We start from the raw sequence: 10,201 nt of genomic DNA, 5'->3' as shown, positions 1-10,201 counted from the left end.
GCATGGTTAAATGGGCTTCACACACAGCATTCAGAAAGTTCTACTTCCTACATGCATCTGTCATAGTCACCCCCCCCTTTTTTTACATATATATATATATATATATATCTTTATTGACTTCAGAAAGAGAGAGAGAGAAACCTCAGTGATGAGAGAGTCATTGATCTGCCTCCTGCACGCCCCCAACTGGGGATCGAGCCCGCAACCCAGGCATATGCCATGACTGAGAATCTAACCGCAATCTCCTGGCTCAACCACTGAGCCACGCCCGGCCGGGCAGTCACCCCTCTTAAGGTAAGGGAAGATACCAGGTTGAAGTGAGCCCACAATGTTCATGGGGCTGCATTTTATAAATGAACAAGGTTGCTATATCAAGAGGTCAGAAACCATGTGTAGTCACTCTTGCCCTGTTGGGGGTCAAGCCTGTCATTTCCAGACAACGTGGGACATTAGACTTGTGGCTTTCTGAGCCAGGCTTTTTCTGTTAAAGATAAGGGCTGATGGATAGGGAAGATAGGTGGTTCTTGTGGCTTACCTGAGAAGTCCTGCAGTCAGGGTGCTCTTGTAGCTATTACATGAGTGGTATTTTCCCATTGGCTGCTCTTCCTTATAGTTACAACCTCTTTAGAAGATCTGCAAAGCAGGGACTGATAGGACCCAGGCACCAAATTTCTGACCTCAAACCCCATGCAACACATTGAAATTTTGAGGTCTTGTTGATTAAGGAAAGAATGAAATAATGGCTATGAAAACTATGGTTAGATCTAGTTCCAATTACCATATGAATTTTAGCTGTCATATGCAGTGAATGCTACAAACAACTTTGAAAGGGTTCTTCAACCATTTTAAATGGTAGGAAAGAAATATGTGCAAGAGTTATATGAAAAGAAGTTTATGTCTGACCTTTTGTTCATTCTCTCTTGTGTCCTACATCTACTACCCCCACCCCCAACTCAGGAAAGTTCAGAATAACGTACTACAAAAACCAAGAGAACAGAAAATACACATTGTGGCTAACTAGAATTTTTCTGTATCTTAAGATTAGTGTATCATCAGTAAGACTTATTTTTCCCCGTAAATGTATGTATACACATTAATGTATACATACATATACACCAAAATGGCTGACTGTGAGTAAGTAGAACAAGTCATAGCTCACCTCTGGAATGTGAAGCTTTATCAGACCTTATGCTACAGTCTCTTCATTAAGTGATACTAGAAAAACTGAACAGATAAATGTACAAAAAAAGAAATTGGACTACTTTCTTATACCATATACGAAAGTATACTCAAAATGGATTAACTTAAATGTGAGACCCAAAGCCATAAAACTTCTAGGAGAAAACAGGCAGTAAACTCTTTGACATCAGTCTTAGCAATATCTTTTTGGATATGTCTCCTTGGGCAAGGGCAACAACAAAAATAAAAGCTACATCAAATTTTAAAGTTTTTGCATAGCAAAGGAAACTGTCAACAAAACAAAAAGACAACCTACTGCATGGGAGAAGATACTCGCAAATGATACATCTGAAAAAGGGTTAATACCCAAAATACATAAGGAAGTCATACAGCTTAACATCCAAAAACCATCCAAATAAAAAATGGCGGAGGACCTGGATAGACGTTTCTCCAAAGAGGATATATAGATGGTCAGCAGACAAAAATATGCTCAAGATCACTGATCTGGAGATGCAAATAAAAAACCACAGTGAGATACCACCTCACACCTATCAGAATGGGTATAAAAACTCAACAAATAACAAGTGTGGTAAGGATGTGGAGAAAAGGGAACCTTTTGTTGGGGTTGTAAACTGGTGGGGCCACTATGGAAAACACTATGGAGATTCCTCAAAAAGATTAAAAATAGAGCTGCCATATGATCCAGCAATTCCATTTCTGGGTACATAGCCAAAGAAAACAAAAACTCAAAAAGATCTATGCACCCCTATGTTTGTTGCAGCGTTTTTTACAATAGCCAAGATATAGGAGCAAGAAGAATGGATGAAGAAGTGAAAAAATATATGTATACACAATAAAATATTACTCAGCAGTAAAAAAAAAAAAAAAAGCTTGCCATTTGCGAGAACATGGACCTAAAGGGTATTATGCTATGTGAAGTCAGGAAGAAAAAACACCATATGATTTCACTTACATGTGGGATCTAAAAAAACAAAAACGACCAAACAAAGCAAAACAGAGAACAAGCTGACGGTTGCCAAAGGGCAGGGGATGGGGAAATAGGAAGGGTAAGGGGGAAACCCTTGGAATTTATCTGTAACATCTGCCCTTCCAGCCAAATCTACCACTTCTCTGTACTTCAGCTGTTGAAAGGATGTCATCTCAGCTGCCTTGATCTGAAGGGTAGCAGGTGTCAAAGTGAAATGAAAGGTTATTAAACAGCTGGCCTAGTGCCTTGCCTTGTCCAGTGGATCGCAGTGTCCCCTTTTTACGTATTTTGCCTGACTATAGTCCTTCAGGGTTTACTCTTGGTTTTTCTTTTAGTGAAATCATTGTCCTGATTTAGCCAGAGGCATTTGGATCAAGATGACCCTACAGTTTCTTAAGCTCAATCTCATCAATTCCAGTTACCCTCATTTCCACTGAACCTCAGCCAATCATTATCATGGCCTTAGACTCATTACTTAAAACTTCAATGATCAGGATTCTGAATGCTGACTATCTCGGTCCACTTTCCTGTTAGACTTTCCTCCAGTTCCTTCTAACCCAACGTTGGCTGCACTTTGGAATCACCTGAGGTAACAAAACACTGATGCCTGGGCCCCAATCCCAAAGATTGTGAGCTCATGACCTCAAGCATTTCAGCCACTCCTCCCATCCTCCACCCCCATCAGGATACATATTCCTCCCTAACCAATTTGGACCCAGTTGGTTCGACATTTCAAAAATTCTTTGTAGCCTGGCCAGATGTAGCTCAGCGGTTGAGCACTGACCTAGGGTCCGGGAGCTCAAGGTTCAATTCCCAGTCAGGGCACATGCCCAGGTTTTGGGCTCTAACCCCAGTTGGAAGCGTGCAGGAGGCAGCTGATCAATGACTCTCTCATCATTGATGTTTCTGTCTCCTCCCTCTCTGAAATCAATAAAGATCTATTTTTTAATAAAAATAAAGACTTCCTTTAAAAAACAAAAAAATTCTTTGTATATCCCATTAGTCTGTTCTCTAGGGTTTTGTTTTTTTCATTTACACTCAACTGCCAATCCCAGCCAGGAAACACCCACTATTATCTGTCCAGATTACTGAGATTTCAGAAAGTACCACGAGGCTACTGACTTTCAGATGAGCTTTCACTGCTGCTCCACAATTATTTTGTTCAGTTCAGATTACTTCCCACCAAATTTGTTCTTTCACGCGTTCGTTCATTCATTCTGCGAGTCAGCCAGCCACCACAAAATTGAGTCTTATGCATTAATTAAGCACCAGGGCACACCAGTGAAGACAGCCCCTACACCCAAGGAGCTCATGGGAGATAAACAGCATGCTGGCTTCTCCCAGAGGCCTCCCAACACCCACTCGTACCCTCTGCAGATTACCCTGTCTCTTACTTCACAGCCAGCCAAAGCCATCTGATTAAAGCTGCCTTAACTCCACCTGTCTAGAGAAACTTCCTAAATGCACCCTAACTGCTATATTCAATGGCTCCCCCCCCCCGCCCCCGCCAGTCTGTCTTCTGACCAGGAAATATTTGACACTGCTGACCTTTCCCTTTAAGCTCTATCTTCTCTTGGCTTCTGCAGGAAGATAAACTTTTCTGCTTCTCCTATCTTTTTCCTTCACTGATTTTCTTACTCTGCCCACCACTTGGTTTCCCATAATGCCTGCCCTCTTCTTTATACTGTTTGACATGAATATCTTGTCCTCCTTCTCCTTCAGCTTCTGCTCTCACCTTTCTGCAGAAGACTCCAGAGTCTCCATCCTTTATCACTACAGCCCTGCTCCAGATGCACATTATTCCAATAAGTGCGATATGTTCACCCAGGTACCATGAAGTCATTCTCATATCCAGAAAGAGAAACATCTTTCTGAGATGGTTAAGCACTTAGCACTGTGCCTGGCACAAAACAGGTACTCAATGGAAAGCTACTATTTTCCTATTCTCTGTCATTCCCCCATAGGAGAAGTCTTCCCAAAATAGTTTTAATGATGCCTTCCTGCATTTTTACCTTCTGTAGTCCACCTCTGCTTAACAAAACATGCAGAAACCCCTACATTCAAGATCTGACATTCAGGACCCTCTATAAAATGCTGCCACCGCAGGTTTATATTCACCACTCGCCTGTCCGTGCTCCAAACTTCATTTGTGCTGATCATTTGCCTGTTTCTCTCTGCTTTGCTCTGGGTCACAGGAAGCTACATTTCTCAAATTCCCTTGCCAACTGCCTTTCCAGTGAAACAATGCCCTAAAACTGGAGGGCAGGATAAGGGGAGAAATCAGGGTATTTCTCTTCCTCTCTGCCTTGGGTTGGGTTGTGGCTCTGCCATTTCCCAGCTCCCACCAGACAGCCCCCCTATTGGCCCAGGCTTCTGGGCTCTGGTAACACCATCTCCTCCCATTGTCCCTCTAGCACTAGGGGTGATAGACGTTTCCTACTGTTGCAATCTCTGGGTTGCCTACATTTTCAGCATTTCCATCACCTGTGTAATAATTCCTTACATTAAATAGAGTGATGTTTATTTCTGCCTGGTCCCGAATGATACATTTCAGCCAAACCAAACTAGTTGATATTGTTTACAGTCAGTTAACATATGCCTAGTTCTATGCACAGCAGCTACTGTGCCAGACAGAGTGAGTTTTCACCATTTATGTCTTTGTTCATATGGTTAATTTCACCTAATACGCTTTCCTTGCCTCCATCCCACCTAACAAAACACTACTGACCTTTTAGTCCTATTCGGAAACCATAATTTGAGCATCCACTTTGTACAAGGCATTGTGCTTGGTGCACAGAGCTGACAGTCTACATGTCTTCATAAAGTCTTTTTTCAGATTTCCTCCACTGACATGTCTACCCTTGAATTTCCCATTTTACTGTGCTTATTTTTATTTTATTTATATTTAACAAACACCTATATAGCACTTAATAAGTGCCAGGTACTGTTCTAAGAACTTACAAATACAAGTTTTATGTATGTTCTGTATGTATGTACATATGAAACACATATATACATATAAAACAATTTAGGTAAACCTATGAGGGAGGTGCTACTATTATCCTCATTTTATAATTGAAGAAACTGGCAGAGAGGTAAAGTAACCTGCCTAAGGTTACAGAGCTAGTAAGTATAACTCTTCTGTCACACTTATTTTGGCCTTGCACTGTAGCTATCTGCATATCTGTTTCAGTATCACCCGCAGAAACTGCTGAACATTTTCCCTTTCTTTTACAGTTATAGAAAACATAGTTTTTAGATGAGAATGTGGCGACCAGGGGAGGGGGGCAGCTATGGTTCCCATCTTTTCATGGGATGCGAGTGAAAGTGCAACTTCTGGAGGGTGTCCTTCAAAGCTTAGAAAGGGACTGTGTCCTTTATCTACTCCCCACTAACCAGTGTGTTGACCTGATGGCAGAGGCAAAAGCAATCATCTCGGAACATGAGGTGGGAGCCGCATTTTGAGGAAGAAACAATAAGAAGGAGCCTGGATCTCTCATGATCAAATAGCTGCCATTTCCTAGAAATCTCTGTCTTGCCCCATCCATTACTTTGAGTTTCTTGTCACTCATAACGAAAACCAGGCCTAATTAATGGAATCACCAATCCACGGTTCTCTGTCTTCACTAGGATAACTCAGAAAATGTGACTGATCTCACTCCTCTTTGTATTTCCTTCCAACACAGTTCCTTGCACAAAGCCAGTACTAAAAAAATAGATATCAAATTGAAAGTGAATGAGGGCATATATATAGTTTGCTTCTTTCTTTTCTTGAAGTATATTTTCTGGCAGTGCCTACCTACCTAACTCGGCATGGCCTCTTTGGCACTGAAAGCTGGAGAGAAAAAACCAGTAACAAAAATAAGCCTGGGTTTTTCTGAGTGCACAGTGCATGAGAACTAAAGGCCTTTGACACAGAACTGTGGGCACAGTGGGTGCAGGGTAGGGTGAGGGATGGCAAAAGCTTGACCCAGGGGCCTCAGAGAATGGCGCGGGCTGAACTGGGCGCAGGCTGCTCTAGATGAAATGGTCAGTAACCAAGGGCAGCATCTCCAAGGAGTCGCTCAGGGCCACAATGAAGGGGGCCTGGGAGAGGTTATATTTTTTAAATGCTGATGGGATACAGAAAGCCCCCGATCAGGAGGAAGTTGAAATGAAACCACTCTTGGCCACTGGTCTTTAGAGTCTGTACTGGCCATAAGTGGCAATAAGACGGGAAGCTCTCCACCCTTTGCGGCCTCCCACTTTGTCAACACCGTCCTGGAATCCTGGGTGTGAGAGGCAGAGCTATGAAAGAGAGTACACAAAAGACAGGCCCTCACACGTGGGCACCTTCAATTTCCCCTTCTCCACCCTCATGATTTTATCCCGGTGCTCTTCCTACTTGCCTCGGAAGAGCAGGCATTTTCCATCATTCTAAGCCAATCCTTTCACCTCACTGCCATAACATCTTTGCACCACAATTTTCTCATCTGCAAAATGAGGGTAATTCATACTTCTTAAAATGTGGGAGAGAATTAAATGGTAAGTGTTAAAGTTGCTGGCATAAAGCAGGTGTTTAGAAAAATGTGAGATGCTTCCCTTTTCCTCTTGACTCCCTTCTCTAGAGGAAATCTGCTCCATTGGATCTTGGAGGTAACACTTTCTCCTGTTTTCTTCCTACCTCTCTGGCTACCCTCTTGTTCTCTTTGAAGACCTTGTTCTTGGACTATCCTTCAAATGTCTGTGCTCTGGGTTCCTGTCCTCAACTGTCATCTCTTCTCACTCTACATTCTCCCTGTGTGATCTCGTCTTATGTCCAGAGTCTATGTCTGGATCTCAAGCCTGGATCGATCTCCTGAGCTCCACGCCCTCTCTTCTTTTCCACATACCTACCATCCTTTAGTTCTTTCATTCAATAAATAATTTATTGAGAGCTTGCTATGTGCTGCGCATTGCATGTCCAGCTGCCACTCAAAATGTATATAAAGAAAACTTTGACACACTCCTAAGAGCACAGAAGAAGGGCTGAACAAATGGAAAGACATAAGTGTTCTTAAAAAAGAAAAAAATTTCCCCTGCTACTCTTAAATAGGAAGACTCAACATCATAATTAGTTCAATTATCCCTATTTGATCTATAAATAACATGACTCCAACACAGTATCTCCTCAGATTAGAGCCAGACCAGCTTTAACTAAAGCTCATATGAAAAGACAATACAGAATTGTGGTTTTATGTGCAGACCCAAGCTTCCTGAGTTCCTATTCCTGATACACTCTTTATTATTAGATGTGTCTCCTTGGACAAGTTACTTAACTCTCTGTCTCAGATGCCGCCCCCATGAAAAGGGACACTACTACCTACCTGGCAGCCCTGTCAGGAGGATTAAGCACATTAAAATGCATAAATCCCTTAGAATAGTACCTGGTATATAAAAAATGCTAAATAAGTGCTGATTATTAACATTAGGTGGGAAAAATAATAATTCAGGAATAATTCAGGTGGTAAAAAAGCTTTTAAAAAAGTTATGAGGAAGGACTGGCCCTACTGTGATATTAAAATAGCACAGTTCTGGTCACTCAGAATTAAGATAGATCAACGGAATAAAAGAGGATCCAGAAACCCAAATGCATATGGAAATGGAGAAAATTATCAAAGGGGCATTTCAAGTCAGTGTAGAAAAGGAGGCACATTCGTTATCAGTGATTCTTGGGCAAAAACTCCCACTTCACCCCTTACAAAAAATACATTCCAGATGAAGTAAAGATTTAAGTATAAAAATAAAACTATAAGCACTAAAATGAAATATGAAATTAATAATCTGAAGGCAGTACAACCCCAGACCTAGAAGCCATAAAAGACTGATAAATCCAAATATATGAATTTCTGTAAGACAAAAATAAAATACCATAAACAAAATCAAAAGACAAACTGAAAAAGAATAATTATAATCACAACGGGCTGGTTTCCTTAATATGTACAGAACTACAAATCAGTAAGAAAATGACCAATGATGCATAGCAGAAGTCAAGAAAAATCACAGCAGATAAATCACAAAAAGGAAATACAAATTATTCTGTGTATATAAAGATGCTCAGCTTCACTCATAATAAAAGACATGAATTGAAACTACAACTAGAGATCTTTTTTCATCTGTTTGATAACATGTGGGCTATGGGGAAATGGGCACACTGACCCATTGCTGGTGAGAGTAAAATGGTACAATCTCCCTGAGAGCAATTTGGCAATATTTATCAAAAAATGCACAAACAAATGCTTGGCCCAGCAATTCCACTTCCTAGGAATATACTTGCACTTGTGTACAATAATGTAAGAACAAGGATGTTCATCACTGAAGCACTGTTTGTAGTAGGAAGATACTGGATAACTAAATGCCAAACTATCGGGGGCTGTTAAATCTCTGTAACACACATGCACAATGGAACAAGGCCGCCCTACCTGCCCCAACAGAAACAGCAGGTAGAGTGTACCACCAACTGTGTATCACCTGGTTCACCGACAGCAAAAAACACATAGCGATGCAATGGGTCTATAAATGCTGACATGCGCATAAAATCTGAAAATATTTCCGAGAAACTATTTTCATTAATGGCTTATAGAGAACTGCAAGGCTGGGATACAGGAACAGCAAGGATGTTTACTTTTCCCTGTACCTTTCTTGACAATTTTGGATTTCAGATATATATATATATATTTTTTTTGCATGAATTAAGTTAGTTTGTTACAATGAATTTTTAAAATTCCACTCGTTCATTAATTTATTCGCATTTAGCGAGGTGGGATCCTAATGCCGTGCAAGGCTGTGAGCTGTCAGAAGCCGTCCCAGCTGGCAATCTCTGCCTCGAGGAGCTGACAGGCTGAATGGGCCTCGGACCCCAGCTGGAATCGCGGGGAGGAGGAACGGGCATCCTTATCAGAAATACAGATTCTGGGCCCCGCCTCTGGTCGACTGGATTCCAGTCCGGGGGCGACGCCCAGAAATCTGCATTTCTCACGGGGTCCGCGGGGATTTCCGGTGGTGACAGTTCCGAAGCCTTCGGGGCGGGCGGGGCAGCCGGCGGGCGCCGCGCAGCCCCGGCAGTGGCGGCGTTTTCGCGTCCCTGCGTCGCCCCTGCCCAGCAGCCACCGTCGCGCTCCGGGCGGGAGCGCATCTCTCGGCCCTGGGCGTGGGGGCGGCTCTCCCGGGGCGCCCCAGACCCGGCCTCCCCCGCGTTCTCCTTCGGAGCCAAGACCGCGAGGACCGCGAGGCCCGCTCGGCCGCCGCCCGGGCCGCTCTTCCCAGTCCCCGGGTCAGGTCCCGGGTCCGCGGTGCCCAGGCCGAGGCGCCAGCGGGGCGGCGGGGCCCGCGCGACTGGCCGTGGGTCAAAGGGCCGCAGGAGCCGAAGGCAGAGCGGGGAGAGCACAGTGAACGGGAAGCGAGTTGAACCCTTTAAGAAAAGGAGAGGGAAGAGAAGCCATGGGCCTAGAAAATACATTGCGAGGGGGAAAAGGGTTACGACTCCGCCGGGACTCGAACCCGGAACCTTTGAATGCCTTCAGCCTCTAGAAGTCCAATGCGCTATCCATTGCGCCACGGAGCCACCTGTTGGAGTCTCCGCGCATCTGCTATATTAAGCCAGAGGCGACGGCTCCGCGCCCCTGCCTACGCCCTTCCAGCTGTCCGTCCGCGTCGCCGAGGCTGGGCCCCTGCCGGCCAGGGCAGCTGCCACCAAACGGGCTGCAGGCATCCGTCCGTCCTCCCCCGGCGGCCGCCTCCCAACGAGGTCGGCGCGCCCCGCGAGCGTCGAGCGGCCGGCAGCCCGCGCGTCCCGGCCGGTCGGTCTGAGGGCGGCAGCAGGCGGGTCCCCGGCCGGCCCCAGCCGCACCCGGCCGCGCAGGACAAATCACGCCCGCGCTTCCCCCGCTCCCTTCCTGCCCGAGCGCCCCGCCTACCGGGTCTCGCCGGCCCCGGCCCGGGCGATGCAGGCCCCAGGCCGGCCGTTGCGCCGTTAAGCCCGCCGGGTAACGCCGGGCGCCTACGTCGCATCTTTTA

General features: G+C 44.7%; 1 non-coding gene across 1 annotated transcript; it reads right to left on the bottom strand.

The window, feature by feature from the left end:
* Window positions 1-9,664: 9,664 nt before the first annotated feature.
* On the bottom strand, window positions 9,665-9,749 carry TRNAR-UCU (transfer RNA arginine (anticodon UCU)). Its single transcript is given in 2 exon segments — window positions 9,665-9,700; window positions 9,713-9,749. It is a non-coding gene; the product is annotated as a tRNA-Arg (tRNA).
* Between the last annotated feature and the right edge of the window lie 452 nt (window positions 9,750-10,201).

This window comes from Miniopterus natalensis, chromosome 9, assembly GCF_054644295.1.
Source record: "Miniopterus natalensis isolate mMinNat1 chromosome 9, mMinNat1.hap1, whole genome shotgun sequence".
NCBI lineage: Eukaryota > Metazoa > Chordata > Mammalia > Chiroptera > Miniopteridae > Miniopterus > Miniopterus natalensis.
This window is presented reverse-complemented; position numbering and strand designations above follow the sequence as displayed.